The following is an 11,326-nucleotide window of genomic DNA, read 5'->3' on the forward strand; positions in this document are numbered from 1 at the left end:
CGCTTAATTTACAGCATGCTTTGAGCGTGCGCTTGCAGCCTATGCACCATGCTGCCTCCACTGATACAGGCATTATTATTTATTCAGTACCAAGCATCCCATGCATCCAAAAATAAATAAAACTGTTGCATCAGCAGCCCTGAGGCCCCACTGAGCACTGCACTGATGCTAACATGTACTACAATTTCCAGCCTCGCTCATGTTCAACAAGCATCGAATACGCCTCTGAATGTAGGTGCTCCTCTGAGCTGAAATTCCAGGCTCCATCGCTGGGCTCTGGTTGTCCTGGCACACAGTTGGGACCCTCCATATGGGACTGTGGAAGGACGTGTGCTTGCCCGCTGCAAGTGTTTTTGTCTGGGAGCACAACACCGTGCACCCCTCCAGAGTCTCGAGGGCATGCCACAAGCACTGCTGTGCTCAGGGCCTCGGGGTTGCAGCACCAGTGTGGGTGGGTGGGGTGCCCAGCCACTCCACGAGTGAGGACAGGCTGGAGGCAGCCCAGCCCCCAAATCCCCGTGCACCCTCGTGGCAGGTGGTTCCCCCGCAGTGACCCCCATCCCAGGCACTGCAGGGTACCTGCCCCAAAGCTGCACCAGCTGCCCAGCGGGCCACCAGCTCCTGCAAGGTGGCACATTTACATCTCTTCAGCACATTTACATCTCTTCACCTATTTCCGGGGCAAATTGCTGGGGTTTATGACGCCTGACCAGCTCCCTCGGGGATATCATTAGACAGGCAGTTAGTGAACCACGACATGAGGTTTTGCTTTTCCCACAAGGTTCCTGTGAGAAAGCCCTCCCTCCCTTCCCCCCACATTCATCTTATCTCCAAGGGCGGCTGAGCTCAGTGCCCCAGCCCCTGCAAGCTGGGGAGCCCCAGGAGCTCCGAAGCACCCACCAGTGCCACCCTCATCCTCGGCAGCTGCACCCCTGTGCTCGGCTGCTCTCCCAAGCAGCTTCTCCCTCGGATTTCAGCTCTTTAGTATGAGCAGCCTCTGTGCAGGAGAAGCCTGGGAATGGCTTTAAAGCCTAAGACACTCCAGAAACAATTTCTGCTTTAGCATCCCAGGGCTCTAAGCATCACCAGCCACACAGACACCCATGCTCTGCCAATGCTTGGGTCCAGCAGCTGACACCGCACCATTCCCAGGAACGCTGCGTACAAGGAAGGGGCTGTGGGACTCCCAGCCCAGCCCTGCGCTGATCAGGCTTTGCACCAGAGCAGCAGCTGTGGTATCTGTACCACCCAGCAGCATTCCTGGAAGCACTGGAGATCCCATGGAGGTCAGAGCCCAGCACAGCCGGTCAGATGTGCTCAGCAGTGGCCGAAGCCCTGGACCGCCAGCCTCCCGCATGCATTCCTCGGCACTGGGGCTCCCACACCGCCTCGCTCATACAAGACGCTTTGCTAGGAAAGTCTTAACAGAGAGACAGTTTCATCCCAAGCAGATGTTTCAAATTTGTTGTTAACCCATATTTATTTAGACTGATAATAACAGGCAGCCCTCCAATTGCGCCGGGAGTTTTTACAATAAACTCAGGCTCGCACTATCAAAAGCAAATCAATTAACAGCACTATCAGGCCCCACCCATCCATGAGATTCCCACCAGGAAGCACCAGCTCGGCTGGGTCCTTCCCGAGACGGGAGCTCCCTGCAGCACTCATCCGAACCCGACCAACCTTTTCAGAGAGTCCCTGCAGTGCATCACGCTCCCTCATCCCCTTCCCCATCTAAAGCTCCTTTTTAATTGACTTCAGAGAGAGGAACAGTGATGCTTTCTAAGGGGAAGTTTGATTTTGGCATGCAGTTTTCTCCACAGACTTGGCAAATGGATGTAACAAGGTCACAGAGAAAAACAGTTTTATTCTCTGATTACTGTAACATGATATGAGCTTGGAATTGCATCCACTTTGCCTATTTATTTATGCATTGCTTGTCTGGTCCCTGAAGAAAACCCTCCAGCCCCGGAACCACATGTGGGCAGGGCCAGAATTGCTCCCCTGTGCTCCCCAAACATCTGCAAGCACAACTCCTGGGTGCTGCAACAGAGCTGCCACAGCTCCCAGCACCAGCTGAGCTCAGCACAGTGCAAGTCCTAACCATTAAAAAAAAAGGGTGCATTTTCACTAGATGGTCTCTGGATGAAGAACATCTTTGTGCATCCTTTTTTATTAGTCCAATATGGCCTATTTAGAAAGTGCAGCAGGGACAGCATACAGCACATCATCTCTTCTTGATCAAGCTAAATCCACGCAGAAAAATGAATACAGCAGTTGTACGTACCTCACTTTGTGAAAGTACTCATCCAGAGTAAAATATTACAAATATTCAGTGAATTGTCAAAATAATGGGAATATAACAAGGTCGAAATACTAAGTCATCTGATCATAATCAGCCCTAATTCCAGCAAAGCCACGTTTAAAGGAGATTGTTTTGTCAAAGGTTTTTCATGGCCCAATGGCTTTGTAGCACAAGGTTGTTTGGATCAAGTCATTTCTGATGAACATCTATTATGGTGAGGAAATGTCACATTCACTTTATGCTGTGAAAGTTCATAAACTTTCTTAGATAATTTAAGGACTTCTTAGCCTGTAACCTGTTGCCTTAGGAATGATTTAAATCAGAGGACAGGCAGAGCATGAGGCTTGGACACCAGTTGTGGCACCCGCCGAGGAGTGCCAGGACTGGAGGACAGGGATGCCCACCTGACACAGCTGCCACAGCCCAGCACTTGGCAAGGAAAAACAGCCACTGGTTTCGTCAGTGTGGACAGCACAGCCTGGGGGTGGTCCTGGAGTGGGGAGGTGTCCCACCAGTGCCTGAGGTGCCGGCAAAGGAGGGTGGGTGCTGGGAGCTGCTGGGGGAGCAGTGCCTTGAGGCAAGGGACAAGCCAGAATCCCTCAGGGGAAGAACCAGAAGCCCACAACCTTCCTTGCTGCAAGGGTTAATGCTCCTGCGCTGGAGTGGTGGGGGTTTTGCTGACTTTCTGCTCTTACATCATGGCTGTGCTATGAGGCCTGGCAGGGGTCCGTGTTTGAGCTCTACAGCTCCTGGCTCTGAGCTCTGTGTAATTTTTGGCACAGCGGAAGGGAGCCTTGTCCGTGGCAGCGTGGATGGGGCACAGGCACCAAGTGAACCCATCCCCTCACCGGGGCTGGCAGGGGTTCGCCCAGAGACCCCCCTTTGGCTAGTAGTCTCCCTTGGGGGAAAGAAGGTGCCAAAAATGCTTGTGCAGCTCCCAGTTGTTAACTCGGCTGAGGGGCTGGGAAGAGTTGCTCTGTGCAGCACAGCTCTGCATGGCAGCGTGGCACAGCATGGCACAGCATGGCACAGCATGGTAAGGCACAACATGGCAAGGCACAGCATGGCACAGCATGGCGCAGCATGGCAAGGCACAGCATGGCGCAGCATGGAGCGCTCCCTGGGATGCCCTCAGTCCATCAGAGCATTTCCATGGGACCAAGCAAAGCCAGAGCTACCCCAGCCTGGCTGGAGGTGCCCAGCTCCAGTCCCGTGCTGACAGTGAGACACCAGCCTCCTGGGTCCAGGCTGCAGGAATGAACTTACAGAGCAAAACCAGGCAGTCTGAGTCAACTACTCCCTAAAATCATCAATTACTCTGTGACAGCCCAGAAGGAGAGGAGGGGAAGTCAGGGACATGCTGTGTAGGGGAGTGTGAAGCCAGAAGGAGAGAGCAGTAGTTAAAAAACACGGCTGTGAATCGGGAGGCAGCAATGGTATTTCCAGATGCATGAAGGCTTGAGTGGGTGTGTGAGGGCTCCAGAGCTGCCCTGCAGCACCAGTCCCACTCATCTGCAGGGCCGCTGGGTGTTTCGGGAGCCGGAGCTAGTCGGGATGCTCCTTCCACCCTACTCGGGCTCCACGGGAGCCAAAATGGAGCAGCAGGACAAGTGTCATGGGGGGCATGGGGGGAGTGCAGCACCAGCAGGCACTAGGACTAGCGTTGCTTGTGAGCACCATCAATACTCTGAAAAACAGCATAAACACACTATCAATAAAGTTTACAGATGAGACTCAGCCAGGATAAATTGCAAATACCACCAACAGCAGAGGACACGGGACTTGGAAGAATTAGGAAAGTGCAGAATGCAACCAAGGGAAACACGGCTGGGACAAAGTGCAGCCAGAACGGCCAAGACATGAGGGAGTGAGAGGGAGGAAACAGGAAAATCTGTATGCTGCTCTGATGGGAGAGGCAAAGAAAAGATTCCAGACAGAAAATTTAGGATGAGTCTGCAATGACAGATGAAAGAAAAGATAATTTCCAACCCTACTATCTTTTCAGTCTGTGGAAACATGCTGGTTTCTATCAGTGACTGGAGCAAAGCTGGGTGCTGCGCATCACTGGGACTCCTTTGTGGCAGTAAAGGGCTCTCAGAGGAAAGCAAGAGCCACCAGACACGGAACAACCACCAGGCTTGGTGTTGTCTTCCACCTCCTCTGAGCAAGGACAGGAGGAGGGGAATGGTGGTGTGCAGGCTGCCTCCCTGCCAATGTTCAATGGGAGGTATAAAGAATTGGACTCAAGCACAGATTTAGTATTCCAGATTTTCTCTTTTCCTGGCAGAAAGATGTACAAGACACCCAAGGGAAGCTGCAGAAACTTTCATTTTGCGTGCTGAAACCAAAACAAAAACACAAATAAGAAGATGGGCTAAGTATTGGGAAATACATCCTGGAGTGCAAACTCATCAGGTGACCTTCGGCATCTCTGGGTCTAGAAAACAGTGAGGCCAGTTGTGAATTTACCTATTATTCAGCATGACAAAGTTAATTGGAACATGGGAAAATCATCATCAGCAATTTCCTTTCAAAACTTATTTGTAGTAAAAACAGTCCACAGGAAAATAAAACACAAGTATGCATAGGACTAATATTAAATTACCTCAGGTTTATCATATCTGAACTGAGAGGGGAAAACAATGACATCTGGACAAACCATTAATGGTAAGAGGCTTAGCATGACTGAGGGTCACTGCAGTCCTTCCTTCCAGCGTGGCAACAAGAACGACTCATGCTGGTCCAGGCTGGAGCACCGGGATCGTGTTTCCCACGCTGGGGGTTCTGATCGCTGCAGGAGGAAGGGCTGGTTTCAGCAGAGAGCACCGCACTGGGGAAAGGAGAAACAGGCCACCAAACTGGAAATAATTCCTAACTGGTTTCTTCTTCTCAAAAAGTAGGTTACTCCCCCATGGCTAACATCACTGTCACCTTTTATGTGCCTTAGAAATCCACAGACAATCATAGATTCATAGAATTTCAGTTGGAAAAAACCTTTAAGATCTTGACGGATGGAGAGCAATACTGAAATGAAATGCTGGGAAATAACGGCCTTGTGCACTTCTCCCTTTTTCCCCACACCCGAGCTGGGGCCTTTGTAAGGTTTGCAAACCCAGGAGCCCCCTGCCCTGCCTGCAGAGCCACCTTGGGGACACTGCAGCCCACTGGTGCCAGGGCAGGGAGCTGCTGCGCCCAGCCCTCCAAGCACTGGCCAGGGGACCGTGTCCTGGCAGCTGGGAGATGGTTTTGTTTTAGAAAAAAGGAAAGAAAAATCAGAAAAAAAGGAAAAGAAGATCAAGCATATTGCATACTGATGAAAAGAAACCCTTTCCAGCTGCGTAAGAAGAGGAAACCCTCTTCCCATTCTCTGCACAGGAGCCAGATGTCCCCGTGCCCAGGAGGATGGAGGGCTCCGGGGGGACCCACACGAGTCCATCCCTCCCTACCAAGGCACGGGGAGATGGCACCATCCCAGGGCCAATTCCTTACAATCAGAGCAGCGCAGGATGCCGCCAGCAATATGACTCCATCACACTCAGCAGCAGCAGCTCCAACTCCCCATTTGATGCCGTGACTCCTGCAGAGTTTGCCCATACTCTGTCTTGTCCCAGTGCTCTGCCACAGGTGACCCGGGGAGACCCAAAGCAGGTCTGTGCAGGGGCCACTGCCCTGGCACATCCACTGCAGCCGGGGCAGCCCAGCAGCTCCCCACCTGCCAGCCTTCTGCTCCGGGCCAGGGCTCAGCACCCCCAGCCCCCACTGACACGGGGTGGGATGCTCATGTGGGAGGCGAAGCTGGACAAGATCATCAGGTTGCAGAGAAAGGCAAAGGAAACATTTAATGAGCCTGGCGCAAGCTTTAAGCAGCATGCTGAGGTGTAGGGGGATGTATGTCCAGGCACTCTGCTCTAGACTCCTGCATCTAATAAAAACAAATGCGTGCAGCACTAGTGACCTAGTGCATAATTATAGCAAACAGCAGCTCACGGTGGCTGGCATCGGGATGGGGACGAGGAGCAGGAGCATCGCCAGCACCGCCAGCACCGTGCCAGCAGAGACAGTCCCGCAGCACACCGACCAGCGCTGCTGGCACAGGATTCATCCAGCGGCACCCGATCCACCAAAGCCACTTTGCTTGCAGCTGTGCGAAGCTATATGATCATCTTTTTACTTAAAACACAAAAATATCTGAAAAGATCCTGCAAGCGTGTTTGCTGAATTTAACATCTGGAACATAAATAAAAGATGGCCGGAGAATGGGATTTCTTTGGAGAGTAGGAAACAAAGTACCTTGCCACTAACTTGTTTTAGCCGTTCTCTGTAATATAATTTCCAGTTCATTTGGTTATCAGGAACACTGATTATTTTCACGCTGAAGAGGCGATTTCAATGCCCAGTGCAGTACGTCCCATGTTTGGGATTCTGTGTTAGTTTTTTGATATCCACTAATTTCTCCATGCTGAGGCAAATTTGTCACACGCATGGGTCTGTTTGATTTCATTAAACAGAATATTTAAGCATAAAAATTGTTTAATCGCCTTGTGTCATTATGAGATGAATTTCATTTTGCATACATTTGCATATTTCATCAAAATTAAGGCTGCTAATATGCAAATGAGAGACAGGTTGCGGCTGAGGTGTTTATTGTAATAGCTGCAGGCTGTTCCACTTGAAAAGCTTCTGGGCGGTGCGGTGGAAGGGGGTGCACAGACCCCTCCAAATGCCTTTTAAAATCAATTTGCTGTATTTTTCACACTAAGGTCCCCTGCCAAACCGCTCCGGCTTTGCGCTGGGTCTCACCCCCAGCGCCTCATTCGTCAGAGCTGGGAAGTCACTGTCTTCTCCCTCCACCACAGCAAGAATCATTGAAATAAAAATAATGTCCAGCCGGCGGTGGAGAGCAGAGCCACAGGGGTTTGGATGACCCCTGGGAAAGCTCCTGGAGCTGGGACAAGCCCCAGAAATGGGGATATTCCCCCAGAGCCCGGGGAGCCAGGCAGCTCCCCCCTCTCATTGAACGTGGTGAAGGTCAAGCACCAAGTTCCTCCAGACCCGTTTGAGAGGCCCAGACAGACAAATCATGAAAATCAATACACAGTGGCTGATTAATGCAGGCTTCATTAGCACGCAGCAGCTGAACAATCTACATCCAGCGGTTATTGTGTTTTGCAGTAGGCCAAATAAAGCGGGATGAATCCAGCTATCCCAGCCCAGCACCCAGCGCTGCTGAACTTTTATTTTGCGATCGATGCAAAGGCCTCCCCTGCCTTGTCACAGTCAGCACTTTTACTACCCAGAGTGTGAAGCTCCAGAAATTTTATATGATATGGCATCAGTTCCTCACATTTTATTTTCAAAATATATTCTTTGTTTGTTATTTATGGAGAAAGGTATTTCATGCTTTTAACCCCTTCTAGAACCCAGGGCTTTTTTTAAAAAAAGCCATCCTGTGCATTAGCCAGTTGTATTTTAGAAGCTGGAGTAACGATGTCTAAAATGTAAAGCCTATGACGAGCGATTAGCTACTTCGACTTGCGTATAGTAATTAAACCAAAATTAACTGGTGAACAGTCACAGCCATCCATCCTGAGCAGGAGCCCGTTCTGCTGACTCTGCACAGAGCTCACAATGCAGAGGCACAATGTGAACTCTTGCTAGGGGCTATGGACAATGGCTGAGCAGCACAAAGAAAAGAGCTTATGGCAATTTTTAAAAGCTTTTGGAATTAACATTTAAAGCACAATGGGCTTTTTCAGCACATATTAGTCAAATCAAAAATTATATCATCACTTCTCCAAAGAAAACTCTGGTGGTGTCTTTCCTTTAGTGCTCAGAGGTAAGTCCTGCCTGTATATTAGAACGCGAGTATTCCTATAGTTTTAGATTTTTATTTTTATTTTTTTGGTAAATGTTAGCTCTGAATGGCCGCTCTGCAGTGACTAATAGGGGAAGGTAACCCAGCACTCCCGCAGCACAATTGCAAAGGAATGCAAATCCCAGTGCTATTCTGAGTATCTCTCCTCACAGAGGAAGGAGAATGGGACCACCTTAAGTCCTTCTGAAAGGCTGAGGCTCAAAGGTATGTATTTGTTTAAAAAAAAAAAAAAAGTGTAGTGATTGCAGAGAAAAGAGAAACCTGAGAGCTTATTCTTGAACAGTCAGACAGGGTCACCAAAACCAGACTAAATAGTCTGACTGCAGGGCAAAGCACTGGGGCTGTCTGAAAAATGATCCTCTGGATGGAGGGAATAGCAAGAAAAACCAGGGAAGGAGGGCTGGGTGGGAACAGGGGAGTTGCTAGAGTCTGGGCCACGGGAACCACACGGTGCCACCGAGCCCAGGGCATGGCAGAGCCCACCGGAGCCCCTGCAAGAGAAGGTCCTCCCTGGGGCTTCATGGGACATCCAGCCACACGTTTCGTCTTTCTGAGGCTGCTCTTTTAACAGTTAAAATATTAGAGTAGAATATAATGAATGGATGTTCTCCTAATATCACTCAGTTCTCACACCACCTGGCAGGAACCAACTGACTGCAGCAGAAACGTGCTCAGCTTTACACCACCTCCTTCCACATCCTTCTGGTCAAGTCACCACCTCCTTCCACATCCTTCTGGCCAAGTACCCTGAAGCAGATCTTGACCCTGGCAAGGGCGAGCTCTAAAACCCTCCAGTGCCTGAGGGACAGAACCAACTCAGAGAGCACAACTCACCCTTATTTCAGAGAGATTAAGCTTAATCTAGGAACCACTTGAAAGCTCAGTGTATTAGGACTAGATAGAAGTCTATGTTCTCCTTACTGCTCTCATCTCACCAGTACAACACTATTAATTCACGTGCTTCCCCCCCCCCCCCCCCCAAAGGGTTACCTTACTCTCAGTCTAGAAGGACCTTTCCAAAACCATCTCACAGAACAGCTGCAGGGAAGGAGCTCCTAAAGCAATAAGCAGAAACTTTACTCTGTTGGTAAACTGTGTGCCATCCCCTACTGAAAGAATCACCCACCAGCATCTCACAGAGCACAAGAATATTTTTCTTTTTGTTTCAGAAAAAGCCCAAAACTAAAACCACACACTTGCTTTTTACCTTACAAGGCCAACCCCCACAGAACTTACCCAAACCTATTTTCTTACCAGGCTGATGCCCTTACCTGTATACATGCTTCACCTGCCCTAGGTTCCCACCTGTGCGGAGCACGGTTGCAGGAACAACCGCCCACACACAGACACCCTTGAAAAGCCAGCTGCAAGCACTGCGGTGAGGTGGTGGTGTGAGGTTTGGTTATAGTGCTCCTCTTGGGGTGGGTGTTCCTGCTATCTCCTGGGCTATGGCAAGCTGTGTCAGCACCATCCTGTTACTGACGGTGCTTGTCCTTGGTGTCTTTGTAGCTTGCTGCCCTTCAGTTCTGTTTTTGTTTGCTTGCTTTTGGGATATATTTTTTTTGGCAATCTTTTTTTTTTTTTCTCTTCTGGACTTTGGTAACCTTTTCTTACTCTTCAGCTTGATTATTTCCTCCTACAGCATGGAAGCTCCCTTTCTGATTTTTCTCTTTAGTTCCTAGTATCAACAACTGATTCTCACCTCTCTTCTGCTGTACCCTGCTCAGCTGCCCCTTTCCTAGCAGTCCATGCCAAATTCTTAGTCTTTCTGTTAGCTTTTGTTTTCATGTAGAAGTTTGTATTTATTTGTTTTTCAGATTTGAGCCTGTTTATTGCGGTGTTAGCTTGGGAAAGCCAGCTGTGCTTGGGAACACCCAATTGCACCCGTGTGCACAGTGGGTGCTGGCTCTGGCTGGTGTTTCTTTGAGTACAGAAAGCTTGGGGAAATAAAGGCCATCCCACAGACCCTGTGTGCCCATGGCCAGGCCAAAGGGTGCATGCAGCAGGTTAGAAAAGCCTCCCAATTCAGCCGAATCAGCGGCAGACGATTGAGTAAACACGAGGTGTTTGCCAGATATTAGGCAAGCAAGAAACACACGTTTGATTCTTTTAACTTATGACTGCATTTAATTACTGTTTTTTCCTCCCTTCATAAGCTACATATGGGATTAATAATATTGCTGAATCAGATATGCTCTCTTATTCACCAAAAAGAACAGAGCAGTAAAAGTGAGCAAAGGAAGCTCTGATGCTGTGGGGAGAAAACTGCTCTTTTTAGGAGGGGGCAGCCAGCCTGTGCCTCCGTTTCCCTGTCTGTAAAGCAGGTACCTGCTGACGGGTCACTGGTGCATCGCCCAAAAGTGCTGTGGGTGCACTGGGGTCTGTTACCCCGTGTCAAAGCTGACAGCACTTGGGAGCCTGGTGTCCAGAGCCACAGGCTAGGTGCAAGGAAGACTGTTGCTCTCCTTGCAGGTTGTGTGAAATGCAGCTTTAAAATGGCATGGCTTTTTAACCCCTGCAGGATAGAGACATCTAAATGCTGGGGGTTATTAAAAATTAGCCTGAATATGTACGTGTATAGTATTTCCCAGCCTGGAGCTAGAGGTGAACAGATAAGTCACAAAATAAAATATCCCCTCTGCTGGGTACGTGGCATGATGCTGGTGCTCCCAGCTGGTGTGGGGATGGGGCAGAGGGCTTGGCTGTCCCTGGGATGCAGGATGCAGTGGTTTAAGCTGGGGAAATTGTGGTTCAACTGGGTGAAGTAATGTGAGAGAGCCAAAACTGGGGGAATCAAAACACAGTTAAAAGGGATTTGAGGGATGATGGCCAAAGCTCCAGTGGCTCATTCGATGGGGATGCTGGGCCTCTGAAGGCACCGTGGTGCCAGTGGGTTTGTTTAGCTGGGAGCCAGAGGAGGAAGGGGCTCCCTCATGCGTTTCACCTCACTCCATTGATTATTATGGGCTCCTTATCTGGGCATGCCAGCGGGTGCAGTGCTCAGGGACACTTTAATAACAGGAAAATTTAATTCAAAAAGCCCAAACTATGTGCTAGGCTGTGTTTGACTGTTTACCTGCTAATGTTTGCCAACTGCTATCTCATTAGCTGTACAGAAAATATAATTGATATTTCTGTAGAGACAT

General features: G+C 49.6%; 1 long non-coding RNA gene across 3 annotated transcripts; it reads right to left on the bottom strand.

Moving 5' to 3' along the window:
- Positions 1-1,454: 1,454 nt before the first annotated feature.
- On the bottom strand, positions 1,455-9,577 carry LOC119142389. 3 transcript variants are annotated; one of them, XR_005102246.1, is made up of 3 exons: positions 9,452-9,577; positions 4,911-5,135; positions 1,455-3,992 (listed from the first exon to the last, which is right to left on the bottom strand). It is a non-coding gene; the product is annotated as an uncharacterized LOC119142389 (long non-coding RNA). The 3 variants fall into 3 exon arrangements; XR_005102247.1 differs by lacking the exon at positions 1,455-3,992 and adding an exon at positions 3,999-4,643; XR_005102245.1 differs by lacking the exon at positions 1,455-3,992 and having other exon boundaries at positions 4,616-5,135.
- Positions 9,578-11,326: the final 1,749 nt, after the last annotated feature.

This window comes from Falco rusticolus, chromosome 1 (genome assembly GCF_015220075.1).
Source record: "Falco rusticolus isolate bFalRus1 chromosome 1, bFalRus1.pri, whole genome shotgun sequence".
In the NCBI taxonomy this organism is placed as follows: Eukaryota; Metazoa; Chordata; class Aves; order Falconiformes; family Falconidae; genus Falco; species Falco rusticolus.